The sequence below is a fragment of the Hyla sarda genome, unplaced genomic scaffold (assembly GCF_029499605.1).
Source record: "Hyla sarda isolate aHylSar1 unplaced genomic scaffold, aHylSar1.hap1 scaffold_1972, whole genome shotgun sequence".
Taxonomy (NCBI): Eukaryota; Metazoa; Chordata; class Amphibia; order Anura; family Hylidae; genus Hyla; species Hyla sarda.
Genome location: NW_026608630.1, coordinates 49,352 through 59,901, shown reverse-complemented (window position 1 = coordinate 59,901; position 10,550 = coordinate 49,352). Strand labels below are relative to the sequence as shown.

The following is a 10,550-nucleotide window of genomic DNA, read 5'->3' as shown; positions in this document are numbered from 1 at the left end:
TGATGTCGTCTATTATGGCCTTCATAGAAGCAACAGGAGATTGTTGCATCCATCTAGAACCCTCAGAACTACAGTACTATGATGTCACTCACTTCCACAGGCCTTGCAGAGTGTAAACAACAACAACCCAGCTTTGTTGTGTATGTAACCATAGGGATTTGTGATGTCACCTAGAACCTTCACAGCAGCGACAGCTTTATGAGGAGCATCAGCACTGCTCTGCCTGAGCAGAACCATCACCGCCATAGGTTGTCAAATAACCCGGATTTAACCCACACAGGTAAGTCCAATGGGGTGCAGGCATGTCCTCTATGCTTACAGCTTCCCGTGGGTGTTGGTTTGATACCGTTTGGGGACAGCCAAGGAGGCATCTGCAGGCAACAAAGGTAGGTGTGTGCTTGTGTGTGTGTTTCCTATGCAGATCCTAAGCCCAGTGTCACATGCAAGTAGGAGGAGTAAGAAGGGTTCCTGGCAAATCCGGGTTATGGATTGCATTTAAAAAGGCCCCGTGGGAGTGCAATGGGCCCCTGTCTTGCTGCTTAGCAATAATGGTATGGGTTTAGGTTCTGCTGTGTGTACTGGTGGTTGACTGCCCCCCAGCCCAGAGTGTGCATGGAAAATTGTCTGGCAGCCTCCCTGACAGCAAGCAGTGATAGTGCCCATGAAGGGGACCTTGTTGGGCCCGCCCCTTTCACGGTTATCGCTTCTCGGCCTTTTGGCTAAGATCAAGTGTAGTATCTGTTCTTATCAGTTTAATATCTGATACGTCCCCTATCTGGGGACCATATATTAAATGGATTTTTGAGAACGGGGGCCGATTTCGAAGCTTGCTTCCGTCGCCCTATGCATTGACCCGATATGGCAGTATCTTCGGGTACAGTGCACCACCCCCTTACAGGGTTAAAAAGAAAGATTCCTACTTTCATTGCTACCTGCTTGCTGGCTAGCCAGCTAGCCAGCCCTGTGGGCCTTGCTGCTGCTGCAGCCAAAAAACAAAAGGTGGTGCTGCTGCTGCTTCTGCTGCTTCTGCTTGTGTCTGGCCGCTGTTGGAGCGTCCAGGCACAGGACTTCTGCTGCTGCTGACTAAATGGCCTCCTTAATTGGATCATTTGAGTAGCCAGCACACCTGTGCAGGTAGGGCATGACATGATAGGCAGCTGCCTTGATAGCGGGTGGGTGCTGAATGTTCCTAATTGACAAAATAAGATTAATGCTTATGAAGAAATATAAAATCTCATCCCTTCCCCAATATCGCGCCACACCCCTACCCCTTAATTCCCTGGTTGAACTTGATGGACATATGTCTTTTTTCGACCGTACTAACTATGTAACTATGTAACATAACATGGGGGGGGGGGGGTCTCCTGGCTGTTCACACAGGTGTGTCATTGCTGTACATTGACCATGCATTGCTTCTGTGGTATTGCAAAGGCAAAGACAAATGCTTCCAGCCATCCATTGCACTAATGGATTGGTCATCAGCTGGCTGTCTATGTCCCGCATCAATATAGACCAAAGTACAGAGGGTTAGGCTATGCTATTGTGCACCTACCTGATGCATCAGAAGGTGCGAGGCCCTTGCTAAATTCTGTGCACAGACTTTGAGATCTATACTTTAGACTGTATCTAAACCTGCTCCAACATGGACTGACATTCTGGCCTACTTTCAGCCGATGCGACTTGTCTGTCGCTGAACAGTCGCTTTTTATGTATTCAGCACCTATGTATAATGTTGTAAAAATGCTCTAGAAGCTAAAGTCGCAGAAATGTCACACATATTTGGCCTGCAACTTTCTGTGCGACAAATTCAGACAGGAAAAATCAGTATAAATCCTTAGAAAATTATCCCCCAGTGTCTCCATCTGCTGGCGGTATTGAATAAGCATTGCTGCACTGATGGGGTATGCATTAGACGAAAAAAAAGAAGAAAAAGAAGAATAATACGCCCAGAAAAGAGGCGAAAAGGAGAAAAACGTAAAAAAACGTGAAAAAAAAGTAAGAGGAAGAGAAGGGAAAAAAAGGTGGAAATGGGTTTAAAAGTGATTTCGGCGGAGATATATATATATATATATATATATATATATATATATATATATATATACGCGCACACACACACATATATATAAACGTATTCTCCGTTGAGATATTGCAGCCGCTGCTGTGTCCAGGCCCAGGAGCCTTAGCACTGTGCTGTGATGTCACTCAATACCACTGACATCACTAGGTGTAAACAACATCTCTCCTTTGCTGTGTATGTGACTATGGAGCTGTTTGGTGATGTCGTCTATTATGGCCTTCATAGAAGCAACAGGAGATTGTTGCATCCATCTAGAACCCTCAGAACTACAGTGCTATGATGTCACTCACTTCCACAGGCCTTGCAGAGTGTAAACAACAACAACCCAGCTTTGTTGTGTATGTAACCATAGGGATTTGTGATGTCACCTAGAACCTTCACAGCAGCGACAGCTTTATGAGGAGCATCAGCACTGCTCTGCCTGAGCAGAACCATCACCGCCATAGGTTGTCAAATAACCCGGATTTAACCCACACAGGTAAGTCCAATGGGGTGCAGGCATGTCCTCTATGCTTACAGCTTCCCGTGGGTGTTGGTTTGATACCGTTTGGGGACAGCCAAGGAGGCATCTGCAGGCAACAAAGGTAGGTGTGTGCTTGTGTGTGTGTTTCCTATGCAGATCCTAAGCCCAGTGTCACATGCAAGTAGGAGGAGTAAGAAGGGTTCCTGGCAAATCCGGGTTATGGATTGCATTTAAAAAGGCCCCGTGGGAGTGCAATGGGCCCCTGTCTTGCTGCTTAGCAATAATGGTATGGGTTTAGGTTCTGCTGTGTGTACTGGTGGTTGACTGCCCCCCAGCCCAGAGTGTGCATGGAAAATTGTCTGGCAGCCTCCCTGACAGCAAGCAGTGATAGTGCCCATGAAGGGGACCTTGTTGGGCCCGCCCCTTTCACGGTTATCGCTTCTCGGCCTTTTGGCTAAGATCAAGTGTAGTATCTGTTCTTATCAGTTTAATATCTGATACGTCCCCTATCTGGGGACCATATATTAAATGGATTTTTGAGAACGGGGGCCGATTTCGAAGCTTGCTTCCGTCGCCCTATGCATTGACCCGATATGGCAGTATCTTCGGGTACAGTGCACCACCCCCTTACAGGGTTAAAAAGAAAGATTCCTACTTTCATTGCTACCTGCTTGCTGGCTAGCCAGCTAGCCAGCCCTGTGGGCCTTGCTGCTGCTGCAGCCAAAAAACAAAAGGTGGTGCTGCTGCTGCTTCTGCTGCTTCTGCTTGTGTCTGGCCGCTGTTGGAGCGTCCAGGCACAGGACTTCTGCTGCTGCTGACTAAATGGCCTCCTTAATTGGATCATTTGAGTAGCCAGCACACCTGTGCAGGTAGGGCATGACATGATAGGCAGCTGCCTTGATAGCGGGTGGGTGCTGAATGTTCCTAATTGACAAAATAAGATTAATGCTTATGAAGAAATATAAAATCTCATCCCTTCCCCAATATCGCGCCACACCCCTACCCCTTAATTCCCTGGTTGAACTTGATGGACATATGTCTTTTTTCGACCGTACTAACTATGTAACTATGTAACATAACATGGGGGGGGGGGGGGGGGTCTCCTGGCTGTTCACACAGGTGTGTCATTGCTGTACATTGACCATGCATTGCTTCTGTGGTATTGCAAAGGCAAAGACAAATGCTTCCAGCCATCCATTGCACTAATGGATTGGTCATCAGCTGGCTGTCTATGTCCCGCATCAATATAGACCAAAGTACAGAGGGTTAGGCTATGCTATTGTGCACCTACCTGATGCATCAGAAGGTGCGAGGCCCTTGCTAAATTCTGTGCACAGACTTTGAGATCTATACTTTAGACTGTATCTAAACCTGCTCCAACATGGACTGACATTCTGGCCTACTTTCAGCCGATGCGACTTGTCTGTCGCTGAACAGTCGCTTTTTATGTATTCAGCACCTATGTATAATGTTGTAAAAATGCTCTAGAAGCTAAAGTCGCAGAAATGTCACACATATTTGGCCTGCAACTTTCTGTGCGACAAATTCAGACAGGAAAAATCAGTATAAATCCTTAGAAAATTATCCCCCAGTGTCTCCATCTGCTGGCGGTATTGAATAAGCATTGCTGCACTGATGGGGTATGCATTAGACGAAAAAAAAGAAGAAAAAGAAGAATAATACGCCCAGAAAAGAGGCGAAAAGGAGAAAAACGTAAAAAAACGTGAAAAAAAAGTAAGAGGAAGAGAAGGGAAAAAAAGGTGGAAATGGGTTTAAAAGTGATTTCGGCGGAGAAATATATATATATATATATATATATATATATATATATATACGCGCACACACACACATATATATAAACGTATTCTCCGTTGAGATATTGCAGCCGCTGCTGTGTCCAGGCCCAGGAGCCTTAGCACTGTGCTGTGATGTCACTCAATACCACTGACATCACTAGGTGTAAACAACATCTCTCCTTTGCTGTGTATGTGACTATGGAGCTGTTTGGTGATGTCGTCTATTATGGCCTTCATAGAAGCAACAGGAGATTGTTGCATCCATCTAGAACCCTCAGAACTACAGTGCTATGATGTCACTCACTTCCACAGGCCTTGCAGAGTGTAAACAACAACAACCCAGCTTTGTTGTGTATGTAACCATAGGGATTTGTGATGTCACCTAGAACCTTCACAGCAGCGACAGCTTTATGAGGAGCATCAGCACTGCTCTGCCTGAGCAGAACCATCACCGCCATAGGTTGTCAAATAACCCGGATTTAACCCACACAGGTAAGTCCAATGGGGTGCAGGCATGTCCTCTATGCTTACAGCTTCCCGTGGGTGTTGGTTTGATACCGTTTGGGGACAGCCAAGGAGGCATCTGCAGGCAACAAAGGTAGGTGTGTGCTTGTGTGTGTGTTTCCTATGCAGATCCTAAGCCCAGTGTCACATGCAAGTAGGAGGAGTAAGAAGGGTTCCTGGCAAATCCGGGTTATGGATTGCATTTAAAAAGGCCCCGTGGGAGTGCAATGGGCCCCTGTCTTGCTGCTTAGCAATAATGGTATGGGTTTAGGTTCTGCTGTGTGTACTGGTGGTTGACTGCCCCCCAGCCCAGAGTGTGCATGGAAAATTGTCTGGCAGCCTCCCTGACAGCAAGCAGTGATAGTGCCCATGAAGGGGACCTTGTTGGGCCCGCCCCTTTCACGGTTATCGCTTCTCGGCCTTTTGGCTAAGATCAAGTGTAGTATCTGTTCTTATCAGTTTAATATCTGATACGTCCCCTATCTGGGGACCATATATTAAATGGATTTTTGAGAACGGGGGCCGATTTCGAAGCTTGCTTCCGTCGCCCTATGCATTGACCCGATATGGCAGTATCTTCGGGTACAGTGCACCACCCCCTTACAGGGTTAAAAAGAAAGATTCCTACTTTCATTGCTACCTGCTTGCTGGCTAGCCAGCTAGCCAGCCCTGTGGGCCTTGCTGCTGCTGCAGCCAAAAAACAAAAGGTGGTGCTGCTGCTGCTTCTGCTGCTTCTGCTTGTGTCTGGCCGCTGTTGGAGCGTCCAGGCACAGGACTTCTGCTGCTGCTGACTAAATGGCCTCCTTAATTGGATCATTTGAGTAGCCAGCACACCTGTGCAGGTAGGGCATGACATGATAGGCAGCTGCCTTGATAGCGGGTGGGTGCTGAATGTTCCTAATTGACAAAATAAGATTAATGCTTATGAAGAAATATAAAATCTCATCCCTTCCCCAATATCGCGCCACACCCCTACCCCTTAATTCCCTGGTTGAACTTGATGGACATATGTCTTTTTTCGACCGTACTAACTATGTAACTATGTAACATAACATGGGGGGGGGGGGGGGGGGTCTCCTGGCTGTTCACACAGGTGTGTCATTGCTGTACATTGACCATGCATTGCTTCTGTGGTATTGCAAAGGCAAAGACAAATGCTTCCAGCCATCCATTGCACTAATGGATTGGTCATCAGCTGGCTGTCTATGTCCCGCATCAATATAGACCAAAGTACAGAGGGTTAGGCTATGCTATTGTGCACCTACCTGATGCATCAGAAGGTGCGAGGCCCTTGCTAAATTCTGTGCACAGACTTTGAGATCTATACTTTAGACTGTATCTAAACCTGCTCCAACATGGACTGACATTCTGGCCTACTTTCAGCCGATGCGACTTGTCTGTCGCTGAACAGTCGCTTTTTATGTATTCAGCACCTATGTATAATGTTGTAAAAATGCTCTAGAAGCTAAAGTCGCAGAAATGTCACACATATTTGGCCTGCAACTTTCTGTGCGACAAATTCAGACAGGAAAAATCAGTATAAATCCTTAGAAAATTATCCCCCAGTGTCTCCATCTGCTGGCGGTATTGAATAAGCATTGCTGCACTGATGGGGTATGCATTAGACGAAAAAAAAGAAGAAAAAGAAGAATAATACGCCCAGAAAAGAGGCGAAAAGGAGAAAAACGTAAAAAAACGTGAAAAAAAAGTAAGAGGAAGAGAAGGGAAAAAAAGGTGGAAATGGGTTTAAAAGTGATTTCGGCGGAGAATTATATATATATATATATATATATATATATATATATATATATATATATATATATATACGCGCACACACACACATATATATAAACGTATTCTCCGTTGAGATATTGCAGCCGCTGCTGTGTCCAGGCCCAGGAGCCTTAGCACTGTGCTGTGATGTCACTCAATACCACTGACATCACTAGGTGTAAACAACATCTCTCCTTTGCTGTGTATGTGACTATGGAGCTGTTTGGTGATGTCGTCTATTATGGCCTTCATAGAAGCAACAGGAGATTGTTGCATCCATCTAGAACCCTCAGAACTACAGTGCTATGATGTCACTCACTTCCACAGGCCTTGCAGAGTGTAAACAACAACAACCCAGCTTTGTTGTGTATGTAACCATAGGGATTTGTGATGTCACCTAGAACCTTCACAGCAGCGACAGCTTTATGAGGAGCATCAGCACTGCTCTGCCTGAGCAGAACCATCACCGCCATAGGTTGTCAAATAACCCGGATTTAACCCACACAGGTAAGTCCAATGGGGTGCAGGCATGTCCTCTATGCTTACAGCTTCCCGTGGGTGTTGGTTTGATACCGTTTGGGGACAGCCAAGGAGGCATCTGCAGGCAACAAAGGTAGGTGTGTGCTTGTGTGTGTGTTTCCTATGCAGATCCTAAGCCCAGTGTCACATGCAAGTAGGAGGAGTAAGAAGGGTTCCTGGCAAATCCGGGTTATGGATTGCATTTAAAAAGGCCCCGTGGGAGTGCAATGGGCCCCTGTCTTGCTGCTTAGCAATAATGGTATGGGTTTAGGTTCTGCTGTGTGTACTGGTGGTTGACTGCCCCCCAGCCCAGAGTGTGCATGGAAAATTGTCTGGCAGCCTCCCTGACAGCAAGCAGTGATAGTGCCCATGAAGGGGACCTTGTTGGGCCCGCCCCTTTCACGGTTATCGCTTCTCGGCCTTTTGGCTAAGATCAAGTGTAGTATCTGTTCTTATCAGTTTAATATCTGATACGTCCCCTATCTGGGGACCATATATTAAATGGATTTTTGAGAACGGGGGGCCGATTTCGAAGCTTGCTTCCGTCGCCCTATGCATTGACCCGATATGGCAGTATCTTCGGGTACAGTGCACCACCCCCTTACAGGGTTAAAAAGAAAGATTCCTACTTTCATTGCTACCTGCTTGCTGGCTAGCCAGCTAGCCAGCCCTGTGGGCCTTGCTGCTGCTGCAGCCAAAAAACAAAAGGTGGTGCTGCTGCTGCTTCTGCTGCTTCTGCTTGTGTCTGGCCGCTGTTGGAGCGTCCAGGCACAGGACTTCTGCTGCTGCTGACTAAATGGCCTCCTTAATTGGATCATTTGAGTAGCCAGCACACCTGTGCAGGTAGGGCATGACATGATAGGCAGCTGCCTTGATAGCGGGTGGGTGCTGAATGTTCCTAATTGACAAAATAAGATTAATGCTTATGAAGAAATATAAAATCTCATCCCTTCCCCAATATCGCGCCACACCCCTACCCCTTAATTCCCTGGTTGAACTTGATGGACATATGTCTTTTTTCGACCGTACTAACTATGTAACTATGTAACATAACATGGGGGGGGGGGGGGGGGGTCTCCTGGCTGTTCACACAGGTGTGTCATTGCTGTACATTGACCATGCATTGCTTCTGTGGTATTGCAAAGGCAAAGACAAATGCTTCCAGCCATCCATTGCACTAATGGATTGGTCATCAGCTGGCTGTCTATGTCCCGCATCAATATAGACCAAAGTACAGAGGGTTAGGCTATGCTATTGTGCACCTACCTGATGCATCAGAAGGTGCAAAGGCCCTTGCTAAATTCTGTGCACAGACTTTGAGATCTATACTTTAGACTGTATCTAAACCTGCTCCAACATGGACTGACATTCTGGCCTACTTTCAGCCGATGCGACTTGTCTGTCGCTGAACAGTCGCTTTTTATGTATTCAGCACCTATGTATAATGTTGTAAAAATGCTCTAGAAGCTAAAGTCGCAGAAATGTCACACATATTTGGCCTGCAACTTTCTGTGCGACAAATTCAGACAGGAAAAATCAGTATAAATCCTTAGAAAATTATCCCCCAGTGTCTCCATCTGCTGGCGGTATTGAATAAGCATTGCTGCACTGATGGGGTATGCATTAGACGAAAAAAAAGAAGAAAAAGAAGAATAATACGCCCAGAAAAGAGGCGAAAAGGAGAAAAACGTAAAAAAACGTGAAAAAAAAGTAAGAGGAAGAGAAGGGAAAAAAAGGTGGAAATGGGTTTAAAAGTGATTTCGGCGGAGAAATATATATATATATATATATATATATATATATATATACGCGCACACACACACATATATATAAACGTATTCTCCGTTGAGATATTGCAGCCGCTGCTGTGTCCAGGCCCAGGAGCCTTAGCACTGTGCTGTGATGTCACTCAATACCACTGACATCACTAGGTGTAAACAACATCTCTCCTTTGCTGTGTATGTGACTATGGAGCTGTTTGGTGATGTCGTCTATTATGGCCTTCATAGAAGCAACAGGAGATTGTTGCATCCATCTAGAACCCTCAGAACTACAGTGCTATGATGTCACTCACTTCCACAGGCCTTGCAGAGTGTAAACAACAACAACCCAGCTTTGTTGTGTATGTAACCATAGGGATTTGTGATGTCACCTAGAACCTTCACAGCAGCGACAGCTTTATGAGGAGCATCAGCACTGCTCTGCCTGAGCAGAACCATCACCGCCATAGGTTGTCAAATAACCCGGATTTAACCCACACAGGTAAGTCCAATGGGGTGCAGGCATGTCCTCTATGCTTACAGCTTCCCGTGGGTGTTGGTTTGATACCGTTTGGGGACAGCCAAGGAGGCATCTGCAGGCAACAAAGGTAGGTGTGTGCTTGTGTGTGTGTTTCCTATGCAGATCCTAAGCCCAGTGTCACATGCAAGTAGGAGGAGTAAGAAGGGTTCCTGGCAAATCCGGGTTATGGATTGCATTTAAAAAGGCCCCGTGGGAGTGCAATGGGCCCCTGTCTTGCTGCTTAGCAATAATGGTATGGGTTTAGGTTCTGCTGTGTGTACTGGTGGTTGACTGCCCCCCAGCCCAGAGTGTGCATGGAAAATTGTCTGGCAGCCTCCCTGACAGCAAGCAGTGATAGTGCCCATGAAGGGGACCTTGTTGGGCCCGCCCCTTTCACGGTTATCGCTTCTCGGCCTTTTGGCTAAGATCAAGTGTAGTATCTGTTCTTATCAGTTTAATATCTGATACGTCCCCTATCTGGGGACCATATATTAAATGGATTTTTGAGAACGGGGGCCGATTTCGAAGCTTGCTTCCGTCGCCCTATGCATTGACCCGATATGGCAGTATCTTCGGGTACAGTGCACCACCCCCTTACAGGGTTAAAAAGAAAGATTCCTACTTTCATTGCTACCTGCTTGCTGGCTAGCCAGCTAGCCAGCCCTGTGGGCCTTGCTGCTGCTGCAGCCAAAAAACAAAAGGTGGTGCTGCTGCTGCTTCTGCTGCTTCTGCTTGTGTCTGGCCGCTGTTGGAGCGTCCAGGCACAGGACTTCTGCTGCTGCTGACTAAATGGCCTCCTTAATTGGATCATTTGAGTAGCCAGCACACCTGTGCAGGTAGGGCATGACATGATAGGCAGCTGCCTTGATAGCGGGTGGGTGCTGAATGTTCCTAATTGACAAAATAAGATTAATGCTTATGAAGAAATATAAAATCTCATCCCTTCCCCAATATCGCGCCACACCCCTACCCCTTAATACCCTGGTTGAACTTGATGGACATATGTCTTTTTTCGACCGTACTAACTATGTAACTATGTAACATAACATGGGGGGGGGGGGGGGGGGTCTCCTGGCTGTTCACACAGGTGTGTCATTGCTGTACATTGACCATGCATTGCTTCTGTGGTATTGCAAAG

The 10,550-nt window shown here is 46.5% G+C and overlaps 5 non-coding genes across 5 annotated transcripts; all 5 read left to right on the top strand.

Annotated features, from left to right (window-relative positions):
• Window positions 1-699: 699 nt before the first annotated feature.
• Window positions 700-890, top strand: LOC130317088 (U2 spliceosomal RNA). The gene has a single exon (XR_008864272.1). It is a non-coding gene; the product is annotated as a U2 spliceosomal RNA (small nuclear RNA).
• A 2,084-nt stretch (window positions 891-2,974) lies between these two features.
• Window positions 2,975-3,165, top strand: LOC130317087 (U2 spliceosomal RNA). The gene has a single exon (XR_008864271.1). It is a non-coding gene; the product is annotated as a U2 spliceosomal RNA (small nuclear RNA).
• Window positions 3,166-5,247: 2,082 nt separating this feature from the next.
• LOC130317085 (U2 spliceosomal RNA) lies at window positions 5,248-5,438 on the top strand. Its single transcript, XR_008864270.1, has one exon. It is a non-coding gene; the product is annotated as a U2 spliceosomal RNA (small nuclear RNA).
• A 2,101-nt stretch (window positions 5,439-7,539) lies between these two features.
• On the top strand, window positions 7,540-7,731 carry LOC130317090 (U2 spliceosomal RNA). Its single transcript, XR_008864274.1, has one exon. It is a non-coding gene; the product is annotated as a U2 spliceosomal RNA (small nuclear RNA).
• A 2,082-nt stretch (window positions 7,732-9,813) lies between these two features.
• LOC130317084 (U2 spliceosomal RNA) lies at window positions 9,814-10,004 on the top strand. The gene has a single exon (XR_008864269.1). It is a non-coding gene; the product is annotated as a U2 spliceosomal RNA (small nuclear RNA).
• The last annotated feature ends 546 nt before the right edge of the window (window positions 10,005-10,550 follow it).